This window comes from Halictus rubicundus, unplaced genomic scaffold (genome assembly GCF_050948215.1).
Source record: "Halictus rubicundus isolate RS-2024b unplaced genomic scaffold, iyHalRubi1_principal scaffold0295, whole genome shotgun sequence".
NCBI classification, from domain to species: domain Eukaryota; kingdom Metazoa; phylum Arthropoda; class Insecta; order Hymenoptera; family Halictidae; genus Halictus; species Halictus rubicundus.
The window spans coordinates 138,694-161,280 of NW_027488836.1; the positions used below are offsets into that span (position 1 = coordinate 138,694).

A 22,587-nucleotide genomic window follows, 5' to 3' on the forward strand; every position below is an offset into this window, starting at 1 on the left:
GTTTCGATATCAAGGTGGCGGATGCTTCGTTCTGCGTGATCTGTTATGCGGGTGGCAATGATCAAATCCAATAGTTCTTCCTTTTCTCGGCATCGGGAGCGGGCTTTTCGGATTTTCTTTATAAATCCCTCGACTCCTATGTCGTCTCTTCCTTTCAGTATTGGGATAAACTGTACTGATAATTTTGCCGAATGCGTTGATCTTTCGCAGGTGTCTCGACCGGGTTCTTCTTCTTCGTCCTCGTCGTCGGATGGTTCTCTTCTTGGTTCTTTGACAGGTTTTGTCAGGTTATTCTGTTTAGAGTTCCTTTTGGTATGAGCAGTGCGTACACTCTCGTCCTTGGTCATAAATGAACCGAAATCGGATGGCGCAAGCCTTCCTGCAACTCGTAAGCTTGCTAAGCTTTTACCCAACGTTTCGATTTCTCTGGCTCGTTTGCTGTTTTCTTCATTTGCCATGAGTAACATTTTTCTCATTTCAGCAAGGCTTGTTTCTGTCTTCTCGCTTTGTATATGCATCAGGTCAAGGAGCTGTCTAATTTCAGTCTTTTCTTCCTTTTTTTGTGCGCTTGCCATTCTTACTGATTTTCTACTTTCGCTTGAATTAGTTGAATCTTGACTGGAGAAGCTGTCCCTTCTCACTCTATATTTCACAAATGAATCCAGTATTTACCGATATAATTCTTCGTAGTAGGTGCTCCGTAGAGTTGACCGGTTGAATCAATAGTTTTCACTTGGAGTCTTTCTTCACATTGGTCGGCCCGTAATAGTGTGTTCGTCTTCTGGTGTAGCGCGTAGCCCTGATCTTATTATTCTCTCGTAGTAATAATAAATGGTCAGTTTTCCGAAGAACAGTAAACACTATCCTGGCAGGATCGCCAAAATGTCACGTAATTAATCGCGAAACTTCACAAAAAAAAGGAGATCTTTAGTTGTAAATTTGTATTTGTTTGTTTCTTGTCTTCAGATTTGACATCTAAAGTAAAAAAAATATGATCAATTTTGTCTAATTTTTTATGCGCTTCGTGGCATAAAATTTCATTTTGAATATAATTTTCTTTCTGACAGGAAGTAAATTCCGGCTCATTTTCTTTTTAAAAGAAGTCCTGGTAATATATGTATAAAATTATTATACTGTTAAGAATAAACTGATTCAATTTAATATAAATCAAATGATTTCCCTAGCTTTTGCATACACGTGACCGCCTTTCGAGTTTCATTTCAAAGGTAATGTGACAACGAGTCCTGCATATATCTACGCGCCCGTGGCAATGTACGTGTTAGCATGTGTTGGTCGGCTGAATCGGGCTCATGCAGAAATCAGTTTCACGAAACGCTTGTACATTTACGGGATTGATGACATGGCAACAGTGAGGCGAAGGATGATATGTGGCAACCATGTCTAGTCGCTAGCTATCTCTCTCAATTTTCGTTTCTCTCTTCCGCTACTACTCAAGTCGGCATTTTCCAAAGTTTTATATATGTATACAATATATAAAACCGAGAAGTTAGCCGCGTCGTCTTAGTGACGACGATACAACGAAGACCATCCGGCGCGATGTCTCGATATCGTAACATATCGATACTCGTAACACTATATTTGACAAAGTGACAAATTAGCATTTGACAAAGTAGCAAATAACTGTTTAGACAATGTACACGTATTTACATAATTAATATAGGAATACATTTCTATAGAGTATAAAAATTTATAATCTACGGAAATTTTTATAATCTATAGAAATGTGTTTCTATATTCATTATGTAAATACTTGTACATTCTTTAAATAATTATTTTAACAATGAAATATTGAAATAATTCACATAATGTATGTAGAAGCAAAATTTGAAAATTTATTCATTTTAACCATTATTTTGACAATAAATAATTGAAATAACAATTCAAATAATGAATATAGAAACAAATTGTAACAATTTATTTATTTAAACAATTATTTCATCAGTGAACTATCGAAATGATAATTCAAATAATAAATATATTATCTTAACAATAAATTATTGAAATAATTCAGATGGTGAATATAGAAACAAATTATGAAAATTTATTCCTTTTATCCGTTAACTGGAAACGAATCGAAGGTTCGAAGTTTCGAAGTGTCGAAGTCTTGGAAGTGCAAAAAATTTCCGTCTTCGAAATGTATGAAGATTTATTTATTTATTTATAGACGGGTAGAAGTCCTTTTTACATAAGCGTTTACATAAAAGAAAGAAGACTATACATAAAATAACAAAAAAACGGGTGATGCACAAAAACTCACGGTACAAAGGGTATGGTGATTTCCGGTAATCCCGCGTAATTGACTTTTAAATGTTTGTAAAGACCCACTAAAAAAATCAATACGATTGTAGAGAGTGTTTGAGACTGCAATAATGCGATTTATCGGATTAATTAATCCATATTTATATCTGGATTTAAGTGTTTGAAAACCTACTCTGGATCTCAATATACTTCAGGTATTAAGATGAAGTTGTAACTTACGAGTTTCATAGCATGTCACCATTTTTGATAAATAAAAATATTAACACGTTAAGCGCCATGTCAGTCACCGGTGACTGAGACTGAACTTTCCGTTTGGATTGTTCGTAATTAAATGAAATTTAAGAAATTGCATTCTATTAGTAAATTTCGGGATCATATTATGAATGTACTTGAAAAGTAATACTTTGGAAACAAAATCTCAATGAATTTTATTAAATTATGTGAAATCGGATATCGCGGGTTAAACGGAAAGAACGGCAAGACAGGCTAAACAATTTTACAGAATTTTGACAGAATATAAACACAAACATACAGTTATAAAAAATATATTTATTGTACAAATAAATTTTAAACAAGATTTCATGAAGACAAAGTAACACTGGAAAAAACAAAACAGATAGTAACAATTAACGATATCTCAGTCATACACATTGCATACATACATACATACATGCATACATGCATATACGTACAACATTCGTCGCACTGGTCACACCGCTCATGCTACATACATTGATTATATTATTTACACTTTTACGTACTACGACTAACAAAATTAAATAAAACTATTAATGTATTGTATTATTCTTACTTTCTGATTTTTGCAATTTTTTTATAATATTACAAGTAAGTTTTATTTTGGTGGAGGAATGTATTCGTTGTCACATTTTCGTTAGCTAAACAATTTCTGCTCGGTGTAACTATGTTTCCTGCTGCAGAGAAAACTCGTTCTGAAGCCACCGAGGTAGCAGGGATGCATAAGTATTTTTTGGCCAATTGTGCAATAATTGGCATTTTTTGTTCATGCGATTTCCACCATTCAAATGGGTCCATGTTCGCGTCTATCTCTGGCTCCGCAAGGTACAACATGTATTGTTGACTGGATGATGTGTTCTGCCTACCGCCGGCTCGCATGAAAATAAAATCCAGAGCTCTAGTTCTGTTTTTTTCAGCTTCATCAGTTTCTCCAATATTCAGAGAATATTCTGTTGTTTCGCGTTCAATGCTTTCTCTTATTTTAATTTTTGCTGTTCCGGTTTCTGAAAGAAGCTGCTTGAATCTAGGATCCAGAAAGGAAGCTTTACTTGCGGCTGGAACTAGAACTGTACTTTCCAAGTACCATTCTAAAGAAAACCGCGTTGACAGTTGCGTGGTCAATTCATTTATGATTACAATGATGTTGTCTTCTTCATTGTACTTATCTTTTGCAGGAATCAAATGATTGCTAATGATGGCTCGCACAATTGGTTGAACCATTGAAAGAATTCCTCCTGACAAAATTGTTGTAGCAACTTCGAGAGGCTTCAAAAGTTGTATCAGTATTTCCAAGACTTTCCACTCACTTTCCAGCATCTCTAAATTTTGTGCCTGTTTCTGGTTTGTAATATTTCTATCGGCGAGTACATTTGTAATCGCGCTGCGATTTTCCACCAGTCTCTCGGACATTTGTAACTCCGTATTCCACCGCGTTCGAACACTTTGGATTAATTTTAATTTTGGCAAGTTTAATTGCTCCTGCTTCATTTCCAAACTTTTCGAAGCCAACACCGAGTGTCGAAAATGTGCCACAATTTTGCTTGCTTTCGCAAGGACGTGAGACACATCTCCTTCTTTCAACGCACTTTGTATTGCCAAATGTATTTTATGAGCAGCACAAGTTACATCAAACTCGACGTTAGGCAAACGATTTACAGCAGATACAATGTTGCTTGCACTGTCATTCGTTATGGCGACTATTTTATCTTGTATGCCAAATTGAATAGCCACATTTTGCAAGCAATCTGCCAAGTTTTCTGCTGTATGGCGTTCTTCTAGTTCCTCTATACAAATAGTCATAATATGCGGCTTCCATTGATCGTCTATAATGTGGGCATTAACATTTATATATCCTTCCTGAGATCTCGAGGTCCAGCAATCTGTATCAAGGGCAACAAAAGACACTTGTGCTAATTGATTTTCCATTTTGTTTCGTACTGCATCCTCCATAATACGTAAACGACGAAGTATGGTTTGGTTGCATGGACACGTGTAATTGGGTTCTAATTTTTTCATAAACTCTTGAACTTGAAGTTAGTAATTTATAGCGAGTGCAGCTGATAGCCGTGTATTATTGTGTCAGCAATTGCCTTCATAAATTTGAGGATTATAAAGACTGCTAACACTCCTGCGCTGAAGGATCCAAATGTAATGAATCCGTGCCATAATTTTTCGGCTGTGTTTTCTGCTATCTTGTCGAGTGTTTCTTCATTTATCATGTTCATTATGGAAATTGATCCGTCTGGTAAGGTTTTACCAGTTATGCTTCGAGCCACAGAATTCAATACGGCTGATTTTTCGGCTGGGAACATGATGTCATCTTTTAAGTTATTAAGATCGCTTTGAGTGTAGATTCCACTGGTAGCCAAATTTGATGGATTAACGTAGCGCCATATTGGTTCTTTAAGTGGCTGTAATACTTGAGGTGATTTCTACGGGTTTTGGTGTAATTCTGTGCCAAGTTTGATCAATTTCATACATTACTGGTAGTATTTGATTACAATCTCTATGTGTTCCATGATTGGTGATGATGCGAGTCATAGGTGTTAAAAACTGTGACTTATTTACATGCTGGACTGGCAATTCAGTGAAGCAGGTTGCAGTGTGTCGAATTTTTACATCGACTGGCACACATTTAATAATGTGTATTACTTCCCCGGCCACAAGGGCCATATGTCCTGCCTTTTTCGTTATTATTTGGGCAAATTCATCGGGTTTCACGGAGGGGCCTGCCCGGTGTCCCCATCCCTGGAGCCTTCGGATTGTGCTTCCCGAGCCCCAGCTCGGTCCACCCACAGCTCCCGGAGTCTTCGTGCCCCGTTCAGGGCCGGTATCCCGAAGGAACCAACCCCGGCCGAGGCAAGAAGACGCCGACACCGGAAGGAAGAGCCGTCGGAGGCGCGATCCGGCACGCCCCGACCCTTCCTTACACAAAACCCCCCACGAATCCGCTTCCCCTAGGGGAGGGACGGACGGACACCCCTCCCCATACCGGGAAATTGACCCGGGGGATGTCGTCCTATCACGGGGGAAGCTATGTTCCCCCCTGGGGCCCCGGGTCAGCTTGCACCCCGGGCCCCCAAATCCACCATCCCCATTGGCGGGGGCACATCAGGGCGCAGGGTGCCTCCCCGCGCCGACCCCACTCCGCCACCATTCCCGGGGCACCGGTCGACGCTGGGGAGACCCCCGCGCCGTCCCTTCCCTCGACAGCCCCCTCGCGGGGGTTCACACGTCGGCGCGGGGGTCGTTCCCGCGCCCAAACTCTCCTGGCCGAGTCCGGGTCCCTTTCCCGGGACATCACGTACTCGCAGAAGGAGGCCACCGCCATCTGCAACCTCTCGCTGCCGACCATGTTGTCGACCACGGCCGCCAGCGAGAGGTCCCACCCTTCCACCGCGGCTCTAAGGACAACGGGTGATGACCTCTTGTCCAGCTTCAACCAACCACTGTGGGGATTTTAGTGGTGGAGGCGTACAGATGTACGCACTGATGAGTTCCGACGGTCCTCCACGGTCGTGGGGACTAGGAACATAGATCTCGTAACACACGAGAGATTGGGGTCACCAGTGGCCGGAGGCCACGCGTTCTCTGGCGAGAACGCACGAAATAAATGTCCAGACGGACTGCGTTCAAGATGGACGCGCCACGCGGTCGCGGCAAGGAGGATATAGGTTAAGCACGTGAGGCCCACTCCTCACGAGTAATAAACACGTCGGGTAACGACCGAAATAACGAGGTTTATTAAACAAACTCAGAATGAGAGCTCGCGACACTCCAGAACGAGTCGCGATAACAATTGGCGCAGGCGCACAACGCGCGACCTACGCGCCACCGTGCCGCCGCCCCACACCACCACTCATCTGTCGACATCTCGAGATGTTCTTCGATGCATCGGTTGCATTGGTGTGCCGGACGGATTATTGCCAGCATTAGGCCACAATCTCGGCATCTTGCCCAAGTCCTGGCAGTATTTTCTTGGCACATAACGTGCCAACCCCCTTGCTCGTAATGTCATTGTTCTTCTGGCGCTCATAGAAAGCTTCTCCTGGAGTGTCTGTTAACACCATAGGTTGTTTAGTCTTAATTCTTGTCAATTTTCTTAGCTGACATTCGTTACATGTGCGGATAAAATTTTGGATATCCTTCTTCATTCCTTCCCAATAGTGTAACTGCCGAATTCGGTGGTAGGTCTTCGTTACGCCCTTATGTCCACCGGCGGCAGACATATGCTTTTCTCTGATTAAATTTAGTCTATCGCTTTCAGGTGGTATGGTTATTTGGCCTCTCTTGATTCTTGGCCCATTACTACCCCGGTGACAAATACCTCAAGAATTTTGACTCCGGAAGGCGCGAATCGAAGTAAGGCTTCTAAGAGGGATGAATCTCTTTCCTGGATCCATTTTTCACTAGTTGGTGCAATTTGTTTCCAACCTGATCTAACTATCTCTTGAGGATGACCCATACCTAGAGTCATAAGATGAGTTATGGTTGGGATCGTGAATCCCTTCTAGTACTGCGGTCATCTAAGGAAAATTTTATAATGGTCAATTTCGAGGGTTGGGATTTCCTTTGAAGTTGATGGGTGTGCAAGATCGCCTGAGTCTCTGATGCTCGCTCTGATGGTCACTACGGGAAAGCTTTGTCGCTTTCCATCGAAACGCAAGGACTGTCAGGAAGTCCGTCAGCAAAACCCAGGGATTCAGGAAAAGAAAGAAGCTCCTCATTTTCCGTGATGCGCATATGGGATTCTTGCTCTAAGAACTCCACTCCAGGCAGTGGAGGCAACTGAGCTTCCTCATCCAGATAATGCGCTATTGGATCTGGGATTGGAATCGAACGAATCTGATTATTGGGATTCTCGTCATTGTCCTTTTCCATCTCTGACTCTCACGACAGAGGAGAAGGGCATGCGTATTCAGGATGGCAGAGACAACAAAGTCACTGGAGATTTTGAATTTATCGAGGATCCTTCGGGTTGGGGTAGGTTGGACGATGTGGTTTCTGTTGGTGCGGGTGGAGCAGGATTTATTTTCTTTACTGATCGGCGCTCTGTAAAATCTGCTCCCTTGGGTGCGCCGCTTGTCCCTGGGGAGTACCTCTCGTTTCCCGCCTTCTGTTGGGCGTAGGGCACTATCTCGCCTGATTCCACCTTTGCCTTGAATCAAAGGTTTTTTGATTGTGTTACTGCAATAATTGCAGGTGACAGGCGAGTCGGCTCCTCTAGCCCGATTATCGGTTCCTGTTTGTTTGTTGGGTCTCAATTGACTGTTTGAATTTCCATTATTGTTATTATTGTAGGAATTGTTGCGGTACGAAGAAGGATCGGAACGCCAGCGTAATCCGGTGTAGTTATCTTGTCTCGGGGAGCCTTGATATCTGTTGGAGGAAATCGATATTGATATCTCTGCTGTGGCAGAGCCGCTCCTCTGTGGAATGTCCTGACTCGTTTTTCTTCTTGCTGAATTTGCTTCGTGATCTTGATTGCATTGGCGTATCCCTCTTCTAGACTGGTGAAGCCTTCCAATTGCAATCGTATGTGGACTTCCGACGGTAGACCTTTTAGAAAAGCCTCTGTGACGTAAAAGTGTATGCTGCGTTGCAGTGTTTCCGAGAGTTCACCGTGTGTGTCTCGTTCTCCATCCATGATTGCGTGTGGCAGATCCTTTACGCGACTTATATAATCCAAGATATTTTCGTGGGGGTTTTTGAATATATTCCCTAATTCGCTCTTATATTGGTTGACCGTTTTTTGTGGTCCGAACATGAGTTTTAATTTTGTGCCGAATTCCTCTGTGGTGTCTACGTTTGCGTCTTCGATGGCTATAAATGCATGTCCTCTAAGTTTATTTGTTAGTAATTTAACCAAGTATGATTCTTTATTTGGTGGAAGCATGGCTTTAGCTCTTTCGCATGCTTTTAAAAATTGAAATACGGAAGGTTTATAACCATCGAACACGGGTACTGTCTCTAATGCGTCTTTGATTTGTATGGGGTTCTCTAGTGAGTCTGTCGGTATGCGAGTCGGGTTTCCGGGAGTCATTTGTTCGGGTTTCGTCGGTGTCGGTTGCGGTCGGTTAATTATTGAATGTAGTGCGTCTTGCATATGCGCTATTTGTTGGTTCAATTCTCTGAATTTAGTGCCAAGATCGGATATGAAGTCGTTACTCTCTTGGGACCTTTTGATTTGTTCTACGGCCATTTTTAATAACTTTGATTCAGGACCTTTAGTTTCCGCACCGCTACTATTCGGGCTTGCCATTTTGTTTCAATTTAAAGGAACTATTTTTCCAAGCCTCAATTCTGCGCTCTATCCCACCGCTGTCACCAAATTTGTTACGTCCCAGATGGGGCTGTTTATAGTTTTCCGGGGATAAGGCGCAGTTTTGAACCTACCTGCGTTCACCGGCTTTGGTTCGGGAAATTGAGGATTTGTTAAATAAGTTGTACCCGTAATTTTACAAAAACAACAAAATTATCGATTTATTCAGAATTAGGTGCTGAATCAGATATTCGAAGTTTGACTTTACTTTACAAGCAGGGATTTTGTATAGCGCATAAGCTAGAGGGCTTACAAGTGTTTCGAAAGGGGCGCTCGCAGATCGAGGTCGCTGATTTTCAAGGGGCGCTCGCAAGTCGGACTCGTGGGCTCTAGAGGGTGCTCGCCAGTTGTAGCCGCTGGGCGCTGGGGCACTCACGAACCTTCGCGTAACTGATTTTGTAACTAATTCGCCGAAACTCTGGATAGCGGGATCACTACTTTGTTACCGGCGCGACGTGTACATTCGTATGAATTTCTCCTGCTTTTCGAAAGAGGGATCTTTCTGGACCCCAACCATAAGCCTTGCGTCACGGCCCATCGTAAGGCCAATGCTGGTGTAAGTGGACCCCCCACTAAGTTGCTGTCGCACATGGTCTATATACTGTAATAGAGTGTTCTCGGTTATCGCTCGATTGGCAAATTGCTCTCCGGCACAACGCAACACCGTGCCGGTTTCTTCGAAGGCACGACAATCCGCTCCCGCATACTTGTTGTCTCCTGCTTCCACCTTGGCGCAAACTATGGCAACGGAAAAAAAAAACGGAAAAAATTAAACAAAGGAAAAGTACTACTTTTCCAATCATTTTAGTTTGTATTTTAGTTACACAAATGTAACCTATTCTATAGTGCAAAAGTAAATTCTACAACTTAGGTTAATCATATAACACTTATTTTCTATGAGGGCCATAGATCCTGTAACCCAATCAGGGTGGATCACTATATCCGACATAGACTCCTCCATTTGACTTCTCTCTTCTTCATTGAGTTCAGCCAACAACCAGTCATTAAATTCGAGAAGCTTACTTTCATCGTCCAGTAAGAAAATCAACACCGGGTTGGTCCTTATTTCACATCCCGAAAAGAAACTACTGGGTTCAATTTCATGAGAGATCATTTCAGATAGATCTCCTTTCACTAAAATTATTTCTACTCCAGCGCGCCATAATTTGTTCATGCTGACAGATACCCTTTCATTTAAACCTGTTAGTGGGCTATGTATAACGAATTTCCCAGAGCTGAACTCGAATCTTTCAACGTCACCTATGTAATCGCGAAACTTTATTTCAACGAAACTTAACGAAACTTTATTTTTTCACGCCCGTACATGGCAACGCCGTTAATTGTCTAGGCGAACTGCGCCGCGGACCATGGCCGCTGATTGTCAGATTGCGTCGCGATCGTCGAATTCCATCGACGTCGTCGCTGCCCTGCTACCCCTTGTGGCAAATCGTGCGCTCGCGCGCTCTTACAGTTCGGCCAACCTGACAGTTAATCGTCCCGATTAACCTACCAAACTCTACTCACATATACACACTCATCGCCTGTAATCTATGACGCAATTGTGACTTAAATCTAACGCATACAGACCGATTAACCGAGCACACTCTACTCACACATACACACTCATCGCCGGTAATCTATAACGCAATTGTAACTTAAATCTAACGCATACAGATAACTGTTTAAGCGGGAAGCCATCGTCGCAAATTCGCGGCTTCCCAGGTTCCTCGATACGGAATCTGCGAATTCTGGTGTCGGTCGATATCTTGAATGACGTACCGGTCGTTCCTTAAAACCTTGGACACCACGTATGGTCCTTTATACCGAGGCGTTAGTTTCGCGCACGCACCGGGGGTGTTGTCGAAATTTCGGATCATGACCTTGTCGCCTTCCGCGTATTTTGTCGGTGTTCGGTGTTTTTTATCATAATAATCGCGGTTTTTTGTTTGCGCCATTTCAATCTTTTTGCTGACCTCCTGTCTCAATTTGTCTAATTCCCGTTTTTTATTTATGACCCCGGCCGATTCCAAAAAGTCGCGTAAACTATCACTCTCCTTTCCGCGTTGCTTTACGCCGTACAGGATCACGCTCGAACATTCTCCTGTGGATTTATTTATAGTGTTGTTACATACAAATTCTACCTCGTTCAGGACACTAATCCATTGAACTTTTCGTTCATCGCTTAGTTTAGCTATCATCGGGATAATCGAACGATTTACGCGTTCGACTTGGCCATTGGCCTGCGGAGACGCAGTCGCGACTTTGATGTGCTGAATGCCATATTCGTTCATGAAATCTTGGAAATCGCGAGACGTAAAGCTGCTTCCCCGATCTGACACAATCTGTATTGGTCTACTGAACGTAACGAAATATGATTTTAAACAATTAATGACTTCGGTCGAATTCGTTGTTTTCGTCGCGTACAATTTTACAAATTTCGTAAATCCGTCTATGACGGCGAAAATAAAACGTTTTCTCGCGTTGCCCGCTTTCGACAATGGGCCTAAATGGTCAACGTGTAACGTTGTAAACGGTTTGTCTCCTTTTGGGATGCAGTGTACGGTACCCTCAGGCTTACCGGAATCCGGCGAAAACGCTATACATTTTAAACAGGTTTTTATATGATTATTAATCTTATTTTTCATATCCGGAAACCAGTAACTGCTCATAATATTTTGGAGCGTCTTATCCACTCCCACGTGACCAAATTCGTTATGATATCGATGCATGACGCTAGATTCCATGGAGGAAGGCACATAGAATAAGAGTTGTTCATGATATTTGCGGTAAACTAGTCCGTCCCGTAGTTCATAATGTTTATGTTCTGATTTTTCTAAAGAATTTCTTAAATTTACAATGACTTCGTCCCCGTCCTGACATAATGCTAGATTTTTGTCAAATGAGTTATCTTCGACCACAAGTATCTGTCTGCTTAGTGCGTCGACATGGGCCATTCGCGCGCCAATTCTGTGTTCGAGCGTATAGTCGTAGGACTGCATTTCGAGAGCCCACCTTGAAATCCGCGGATTCGTGTCCTTTTTGTTGAGCGTCATGCTCAATGCTTGGCAGTCCGTAATAATCTTAAATGCGATACCCGTAAGGTAACCCCGGAACCGGCGTAAGGCGTAAACAATAGCTAGTGTTTCTAGTTCGAATGAGTGATACTTTGACTCAGTCGGTGTAGTTCTTTTGGAAAAATAGAAAACCGGATGGAATTTATGATCTGCCTTCCGTTGCATCAAAATGGCACCGAACCCAACTGCGCTCGCGTCGCAATGCAGTTCCGTTTCATCCTGCGGTGCGTAAATACTCAAAATAGGCGCGTCCACCAGAGCTGCTTTGAGTGTTTCGTACGCGTGCATTTCAATCGCCTCTATACCGCGCTCTGTTGGGCTAATACCTTCGTTCGAAGTCGTATACCCGAGATAATCTAGTTTCGTTTGCAGGAACTTGCATTTATCTAGTCGTAATTCTAGCTTATTTTCTACCAACAATGTGAACACCCTCTTAAGTACCCGGAAGTGATGTTCGATTGTGGTGGTTGCGATTAAAAAATCGTCTAGATAGACAGATACATCCCCTGAATTGATCAAATCTTTAGATATCGTGGTAACGAATCTTTGAAATTTGAGCGGCGCTCCCTTTAGGCCAAATGGCATTTTAAGATATTCAAATTGGCCCAGAGGGGTTACGAACGAAGTATACTTAATCGACTCGTCGTGCATCGTAATGTGAAAAAACCCATCCTTAAGGTCTAGCGACGTGAAGTATCGTTTTCCCGCTAGAACGCGAAATCAAGGGTGCGCAACAAGACCCAGCAACTCGTAATGGCGTCCCTGACAACGGACATAGTCGCCAGATCAATACTTGTTGCCGCTCGAATTTCCTCTCCTACAAGTCTTCTCCAAACAGAGGGTAACTTTGTCCCCTCAATTCGTGCTCTCCCTCCTCATCTGGGGACACTGAACGTGGAACGGACGAGGAGTTCTTGCAATAAATGAGGTTGCAACAGGCGAGGTTATACTGTAATTATTTCTATTTCCGTCGATATTTTACCGATCGTATATGATACCACATTTTAAAAGAGGACGTTTTGAAGAATATCATATGATGAAGCTTGTTGCCAAAACAACCGCTAGTAACAAACGCTAGTAGCAAACGCGTTAATTATTTCTCTCTTCGTCATCAGGTTTTTTATGATCATATCAATTGGTCACAGATTAAATCTGTGATTAAATCATCTGATTAAATCTGGAAGAGTTCAAAAACTGTAAGCAATTCTCCCTCTAAATTCTCCTCCCTCGAACTGGTTTCTCTGTCAAAGGGACGATACGTAGTTTCCCACGAGCTTTGAAAGCGTACAACACAGGCCGGTGGAAGAGGATAAGGCCACTGCGACTGGAGGTGACCCGATGTGATGCGCCTCCCAGCACCCATGTAGTGTAGACCACCCCCCGTGAGGGGAGTTCCGTACCTCGGGGATTCGCCCCATACCGGAAAGGTCGGCCGTTCATGTTTGGCACTCTACCTCTAACTCCATCAGTTGCGAAGGAAACAGTCCGTAGGTGTTGTGGACTGGGCATTGGAAAAACCCCTCGTTCACCAGTTAAGGATCATCACAAAGGTAGACCGTCCCGTACGGGAAGTAACTCGCTTAGCCGCTACCGAATCGGCTTGCGCCGACCCAGGAGCGTTACCAGCGGGGGCCACGAGGAGGCGGTGTTACCAGCTTAGCGCTCGGTCTCTAGCAGGTTTCGTCAACGGTGTGGTAGCCGTTCTCATGACTATTTCACCCTACGATCCCGAATACCCAGTTGTAGAGGTATTACCTGCGAAGGATCGTCAGGGTTATTTTGCCTTTGCTTCTCAAGTGCCAAAGTCTGTGCGACTAAGGCATAATTCTATTGCGTGTTTAAACGCCGCACAATTTTTGTCTCGCAGACCATGATTGGATGGTCTGCCTGCTCTCTTGCAGTTTATGCAAGAAGGCTTCTCTTCTTTCGACGGGCATTTATCATAACTATGCCCGTCTTTACCGCAGTGCCCGCACGTGTCGGTTTTTGCTTTGCAGTGCTTTGCAACGTGTCCAAATGACTGGCATTTGAAACACCTCGTTGCAGCTATATAATCTTTGAGCCCGTAGGCTTGGAACCCTATAAAGACCCGGTTCCTGTCCAGCAGGATTTTCCGGGTCTTGGTTGACACCTCCGCCACCCAGTTGGTGGCTTCACAGTTCTTTTTGCCGGTTTTGAAGAGGAGTTTGAACTCCTCTTCTAATTTTGCCTCTGGATCGAGATCAAGATTTTGGTTCTTGATTGCTTTATGGATTTCCGCCTCAGATGTCTCCGAGGGGATTCCAAATATTATGATTTTTGGTCTCCTCTTGGGGAGGGGACCAATATCTACTTTCTCTTGTAGTTTCTTGTTTTCGCCGAGTGTTTCGGAATTATATCATATTTGGTTTCATCTTAATCAGAGAATGCCACGAATATGTTGGTAAAAGTTTCATTAAAAAATAACGAAAAATAAAGAAGTTTTGTAATTGGATTAGTAGTGGGCTTCTGATCTCACACCGAGATATAGCCGACATGTGTGATCCACTCCTCGGCGACGACGGTTCTCGAGTTTCGCTGTCCGCTTATCCGTGTTAACATTATATCGGAGACGGATATTTTCTCCGTTTGAATGTTAGTCATTTTGGTGTGCCATAGGTTTTTTATGACTTTTAGGTTTAGGATTAAAAGTGGTCAGTTGTGTTTCCTAAAAGTCCAATCTACGTCTGTCCAGAGCCCAAATTGCGAATTTTTACCTCATCGTGGAGTAATTTGTAATATTCGGCAGAAAACTCGCTTTCTGAAGCAAGTATGACGTCACAAGATGGCTGTCGCAGAGAGATTCTCTTAATTTCGAGAGATTTAGTGTTCGTATCGAAAAAAAGGCTCTGCACAGACGTAGCAAAAACATGCGCAAACACGGTGGTATGCATTTTTAATTGATTACTTACTTATTTAAGACGTAAAATGTCTAGAAAAAAGGCACCATTCAAACACTGTACGTTGCGATAGAATACGGTCGATAATGCAAATCGATAGTAGAGGTTTACATATGTACAATATGTATGTTGCCGAATATTGCAAATTACTCGACGATGAGGCAGAAATTCGCATTTTGGCCTCTGAACAGACCTAGATTGAACCTTCAGGAAAGACAATTGACCACTTATAAACTGCTCATTGCAATATTGAAGCGGCAGTTTGAAAAAGTTTCTGACCCTTGCACGTTTCGCAAGACGCCACGACCTTCGAGTCACCGATTCTGTTGAAACTTTGCACACTTATTATAGATCTCATTGTCCTGTTCACGAATATATATCATTATAGCGGCAGATACTGAATAGTTTTCGAGTTTCATTATTTCCTGTGTAATGCCGTATTTTTTCTACGGTATGTGGATAGGGTCTATTTATCATCAACTACACTTGCTGGCGAACTCAATTTAATCTCTATATATACACGTATTGTTCGCGACTGTACAATTTTATGCGAGGTGTCTTCGAACAACGCTCGACGACTGTCTACTACTCCGAAGTGTATCTCGCGACGACTACTGACTGAATCCTCGAAAGTCCTGTGCAACTTAATTCTAACGCCTTCGTTTGCCCTGGTAAAAATCCTAAACAACCCTGATTGGCTAACCCACGCTTTGGGTCCTTCCAATCAGAGCTGTTCTTTTTCTTCGTCTCACCCCCGTTCCTTTCGCCCTTGGCGTGTTTGTTTTCGGAACGGCGAGGTGATCGGAGAAGATGATGGGACTTTCCTCCGGGCCACCCATGCTTGACCCAAGTGTCGATAGACCGTTGGGTCCGCTTCAAGTGCCCTTCAGTTCGTCTCTTAATTTATGACGGTCTCAGTTTGCTATTGAGGACTTTGGGACAAAACTCTAATAAACATACTTCGACTAGGTCTGGAAAATGTCCACTCAAAAATAGCTTCGTCGAACGAGAGTCGTAAATTGCGTTGGCCGTTTGCACGAAAGAAAGACTCTTTTGTGTGCGTGCGACCGGACGCTACAGGTACAACAAGATTTGGTTTGCCAGCGTGCCAAGTTTTCAGCCGGACGACCAGTGTTCAAATCCTGTCGACTAACGCATTTTTTTTTAAATTTTATTATGTTTTGTCACTGTATCTTTATATTAGCAATTTCACATCGGAAAGTAGTAAAATATATCACCTTGCAATTCTAATTACGGATCAGACAGAATTTCAGTATCAATGAACGTTCGAAAGGACAATATCATATAAGGTAGAAAAGACCGCACTTGTTCAAGAAAAGGTATTTATTTTTTTTAAGTTAATTTTCAGAATAACCATTATATAATTTATGTAGGGATTTGGTGTCAGGCAGGTCGAAATCAATATATATCGGTGTATGTGATACGTTTAGTAACTTAAACGTTGAGTCGGCTACACTTGCTCCACAAGATCGGTCCTCTGCCGAAATCTCTCTCTCTATCTCTCTCTCTCCCTCTCTCGCTCTCTCGCTGCCAAACTCTGACTCTCTACTTCCGCGACCGCGACCTACCTCGCATATATAGGCCGATGGTCCTTAAACATACACCCGAATCGGATCACCTACATCGCTCGCGGTCGTCGCACCTTCCTTACTCTCTCACATTCATTCGCACGCGCTCGCTCGGGCATTCACCTGTCGCCGTGTTGATGTTTTTCGGCCATCCGCGGACGACCTGCTCCACAAAAACGCTGGTCGTTTTTGCGTTTTCGCTGACATAATCGGCGATTTCCGCCAACGGCTCCGTCCCCTACGTTTACGTTAAACAAAAACGAACAAACAAAAAGAAACAAAGAAACAACAGACAAGCTAAAACATGAAAATAAACAAACAAACAAACTTATATTTTATATATATTTATTTTTTATTTATTTATTTTTATTTCCTTACAGAATATTTATTATATAATTTATGTTAGGGGAATATTCAAAGTAAAATTAAATTTAAACAGAAACAAACAAACAAAACAAACTAAAACATCGAAATAAACAAACAAACAAACAAACGAAAAGAAAAGAAATCATCTATAATAATAATTATGATTAATATTGATGCCGCGGCCACCTCCCCGCGGCCTCTTGGAAATAACATTATAAAAATAATTTATAATGACTTTGTATTTAAATTATATAATAAGAATTATATTTATTATTATTTTAATTTATAGTTATTATTATTTATTTTAGCTTATTTTATCGCCTGTGTGTGATGAAAGCAGCCTCTCTTTTTTTAGCCCCGCATCCGCTGGCGGTACTCCGCCCGCTTTATCAACTTGGCCAATTTATTCTGAAACATAATTGTTAGGATTATATGGACGTGGATCTAATGGTAGACTTTAACACACTTTATTTGATATACGAAAATTACATGCTTTCGCGCGTAGAGAAGAATGTGGAGTGTTCCAGAAAAGAAGGAACGCAGACAAAACGGAATCACCGCAAGAAAACAAAAGACGATCAGTCCGATAGACGCATTCTTATGCAGATGTCGCGAATAACTGTCGAGTATTAATTCTCAACACTCCCCTTTAATACTGACGTATAAGCGAACTTAATTTCTATTTAATACATCTTGAACAATTCCTAATTTATCCACGCAAAAATTGTGTTTTTGTCGCGGTAGCGCCTTGGTGAGTACATCAGCTGCCATCTCATTAGTTGACAAATATTCCAATCTGATATCCTCCTCCTTCAGAGCGCTTCTAATAAAATGATACCGCATGTCAATATGCTTTGTGCGGTGGTGAAAAACAGGGTTCTGTGTAAGCAGTCCTGCCCCTCGATTATCGTTGAAAAGAACTGTTTTCGCTATATCATGAAAACCTAATTCATGGAGAAAAGTTCTTAAATGGATGGCTTCCTTGACTGCTTCTGCTATTGCCATGTATTCCGCTTCCGTTGAAGATAGGGCAACGGTGCGTTGTTTTCGTGATTCCCAACTCACGGTGCCGCCACCCAGCAAAAATGAAAAACCAGTATATGATCTTCGATCTATGCTACAGCTTCCCCAGTCAGCATCTACGTAGCACAACAAATTTTCATCCGTCTTTCTGTAAACAATACAATAATTAGAAGTCCCGCTGAGATATCTAAGCACGCGCTTAGCAGCTCTCCAATGTGTGCTGTTATGGCAATCGTTAAATTGGCTCAGCACACTCATTGAATGAGCAATATCGGGTCTGGTGGAGGTGGCCAAATACATAAGAGCCCCGACTAGCTCTCTGTAGGGCTTCCTTTCTCCATCGTTTTCATTCTGCTCATTTTTGACGAGACGACTTCCTACATCCAGTGGCGTAGAGACAGGATTACAATCATTCATTCCAAATTTGTGTAATATATCTTGAATGTACCCCTTCTGTGAAATTGACACTTTATCCTCTGTTTGGTCTATTTCAATTCCCAAACAGTATTTTGCGGGTCCAAGATCCTTTATCTTGAAATTCTTCTGAAGACCCTGAATTATATCTTGTATCCAATCCTTATTATCTGATGCAATTATAATGTCATCTACATATACTAGTAATAACATAATGGCATTTCTGCGTCGAGCAAAATATATACATGAATCGGCATTTGTTGCCTTTAAACCCAAATCAAGAAGTTTTTTATTTAGTGTTGCATTCCATTGGCGTCCTGCTTGGCGTAAACCATACAGAGCTTTACGGACACGACATACCTCGCCCCCATGATGCATTTCCTTGAGCATTCTTTGGGCTTGTTTGACCGCCATGCTCTTTTTATCCTCACGGCTGATGATCAATTTTAGCATTTCCTCTAAGAAATCAGGTTTTTCCATGAATACCTCTTCTTCCAAATGTCCATTCAAGTATGCGGTTTCAACATCCACTTGATGTAGTTTCAGGTTATATCTAGCTGCCAAACTTAAAATCTTGCGTAATGAACTCATTCGCGCTACTGGTGAAAATGTCTCCTTGAAATCAATTCCAGGGCGTTGTGAGAAACCCCTAGCAACCACTCGTGCTTTTCGTCGAACAATCGATCCATCAGGAGCACGCTTATTTGTTAAGACTGTACGACAGGTTACAACATTTTTACTCACGGGTCTACGAACGATGTCCCATGTGCCATTGTCCACAAGGCTTTTAACTTCTGAGTAAATCGCCTCCTTCCACTCATGGGCATTTTGACTCGCCATTGCCTCGTGTATGGTGACCTCGGAAAAGCAAGCGGTCTCGTCACCAGAAACCGCATCAATAAATGCATCATCGTCGCTCTCCGTTGTCGTACCACCATCTTCATAATGCTCGTCATTCACAGTTTCCTCTAAGCATCCTTCAGTAGCATCGTCTTCAGTCTGTTGGCTAACTTGATTTTGGACTGGAGTGTATTGATACATTTTCTTTGGTCTCCCTCCATTTCCTGTATATACCTTACGCGGCCTACCACGTGTCCGTTTTATTTTATTAGGCGAGTGAGGATCTGGCAGTATATCTTGGTTTTGCTCAGCTTCGTAATTTTGACTAATTTCCATTTCAGCAGGTAAGATTATACCTTGATTTTGTTCAGCTTCTGAAAAAATAACATCAGTACCACAATTTTGATTAGTTACCATTTCGACACTTGACTCTGGCTCGTGTCGATCATCCATATCAGCAGATAATATTATATCTTGAAACTCTCCCTCATTGCTATATTTATCAAGGAATCGGACATCCCTAGCAATGGTAACTCTTCTGTCTTGTGGTATCCAGACTCTATAGCCTTTCGTTTCGTCGGAATAGCCCACCAGCATGCCTTCCTTTCCTCTTGGTGCGAATTTATCCTTATTTGGCGACTTATCCAGAATATACGCCTTAATGCCGAAAGAATGTAGATATTTTAACTTGGCATTCCTACCAGTCCATAACTCGTATGGTATTTTTCCATTTAAAGACTTCGTAGGGCATCGGTTCCTGATGTGATTTGACATTGCAACGGCTTCTGCCCAAAAAGATGATGGCGCTCTTGATTCCATGATCATGCACCTAGCCATTTCAACCAGTGTCCGATTTTTCCTCTCCGCGATGCCATTCTGCTGCGGAGTGTAGGGTACTGTCAGTCTCCTTTTAATGCCCTCCATACGCAGGAAAGTATCAAACTCATGATTGCAAAATTCTGTTCCATTGTCTGACTGGAGGTTTTTGATATGCTTCCCAGTCTGCTTTTCGGCCATATTTTTATATTCTTTAAACGCTTTTAGGGCATCCTTCTTACTTGTCAGGAACCTTACTTCACACCACCTAGTAAACTCATCGGTAAAGGTAATGAAGTATTTTGCCTTACCTTGAGATTCGGTACGCATAGGTCCACAGACATCCATATGTACAATCTCCAAAACCTGAACAGCTGATTCTTTCCGCTTACAAAATGGTACAGCGGTTAGCTTCCCTCTGAGACAAATTTCACATTTACTTGGCATCGGCTTTGCTTCAAACTCGGTTATAGCGCCTCTTCTGCTTAACTCGATGACATCTCTGTAATTTAAGTGACCTAATCTTCTGTGCCACAACTCTAGGGCTGAACACTGTTCACGAACCACACTATTCGCGTGTTCTGTTCCTTGTCGAATATAAAAGAGATCACCCTGACGATCTGCAACAAGTCTTGTTTTCCCTTCCTGGTCTTTGATCAGAGCAATATTTTTCTTAAACACAACCTCATGACCCCTGTCAGTTATTTTTGCCACTGACATTAAGTTTGTATGCAATTCGGGTACATGCAGTACATCCTTTAGCTTCGTTTGACGTCTATCGTTCGACACTGATGCTATAAATTCAACTACGCCAGCTTGGGAAACACTTACAGAGGTATCGTTTGCTAAATTTACATATCATCATTGAACTCGTCTTGACATCAGCTACAACACTGTGAAGTTAAAAATATGTGGTGCTATTTGAAAATCATCGATGACCTTCAAAAGACCTTGAAAACGACTACAATAGGAACATTTTTTTATATCACCATATTTGCCCCCTTTAACAGTACAACATTTCTCTCTAACATTTTCTTCTATCTCTAATCCTAACGGAGCTATTTAGGTGGCCTGTTTGTCGTGAACCACCCGGTATATATAAGGCGCTAAAACTCAAGGAACGTAAAGAATATATTTCACAGAAGTCATAAGGAAACACCAATCCCTACGACCCATATCCCATAAATTCCAAGTTCAAGAAAACAAAATCTATTCAAATTAAAACATTGATAAAGAAATAATGAGGAAATACCTGCAAAATTACTTCTTAACCGTTGAAAAGGAAACATGAGACGCTGGGGTGACCGAGGAACCAGTGCGTGAGGTAAAGAGCGAACCAGCACTGCATCCGTTGGCGAACCTCACCCATTTGAAAACACTGAAAATAAATAATAACATGTATCACTCAATGAATACATATATAGAAACAACTTATAGTGATCATGAATAAATAACTTCTGTGAATTTGATTGCAAAATGGGAGAACATCGACTCGATAATTTCATAGGGTTGATAATAAAAATCTCCTTGTACATTTTAACCAAAGAACCCTCCCCCGCCCTAAAGAACAAATTCAGTCATTCAAAATAGGCAGAAGTTTACATAAAAATAGACAGTTTTTGCAAATATCTCGGAAAATAAAGAGGCCGCCGTACTGTGCGAACAAATGGCCTGTTTTCGGGAAAACTAATCAAAATGTGTACTCCAAACCTAATCGCCATAATACGTACTTACAACACACGGCACTGACACGAATGGCTGCTCTGAAGTGAATACTGGCCGACGCTCGCGAGCGAATGTTCTGTTGCGTCGCAGTGTGGTGGGATGGGGGTTTTTATTGTGGGTTCGAGTGCCCGTGGAGCGCTGAAGCGCTCTGCTCGTGGAAGTTAAGAAATAAACTTTGTACACAGAGTTAAAAGCGAAAAAATGTTGTAGATTTTATTAGAAGATGTAACTCCCTCAGTTCTACAATGAGTTCTGTCTCATCCTGGAGCTTCGAATCCTTTTTCTAGCTTCTTCCTTCTCGTCTCGCTTCCTTATCCAATAGGAAAATTGGGATCTTCTGGCTAGCCGTTGATTCGTCGGATCACTCGTCTTCCGGTTGCTGCTTGATGGTGATTGGTAGTGGATGGATCTTAATAGCGCACGCACGGGAGTGGGGTACGCATGAGGGTGGAGCCCCGCCAAAACAAGGGACGTGGGGCCATGTGGGACCGAACCGAGGGAGTTCCAAGAGGTCCTTGACTGAGAATTTATGACCTCTTGTCCTTAACTGATTCCGGACTTCGACTATCCCTAATTTATGTTGAATTGGAGAAGCTACTCTAAGTGGTTGCGTGACTTTCTCTAAATTCTTCAATTAGTCTCGCCGACTCGAATTTCGTCAAGGATCTCTATGGAACTCTCCCGGTCTTTCTTTACCTACTCTTAACTATCGCGCCCAAATAGAATACATATGTATTAAATACGCGATTACATCTTATATTTAAATTTCCCTCTCCGCGCCATTAATCGATGCTATATATATATATATATATATATATCTAGCTATGTTCGCGTGGTCAACTGGCCACGCTACAGTTCGATGGCATTCCTTCGACCGCATTCGGAACCGATCTTCGCTTGTTTCTCTGCAACTTCCCGTGGACCGTCGCCGCGCCGCCGCGTATACAATGTATGTTGGCGGTTCG

The 22,587-nt window shown here is 42.3% G+C and overlaps 1 pseudogene; it reads right to left on the reverse strand.

Moving 5' to 3' along the window:
• Positions 1-17,476: 17,476 nt before the first annotated feature.
• On the reverse strand, positions 17,477-18,244 carry LOC143364143 (uncharacterized; annotated as a pseudogene).
• Between the last annotated feature and the right edge of the window lie 4,343 nt (positions 18,245-22,587).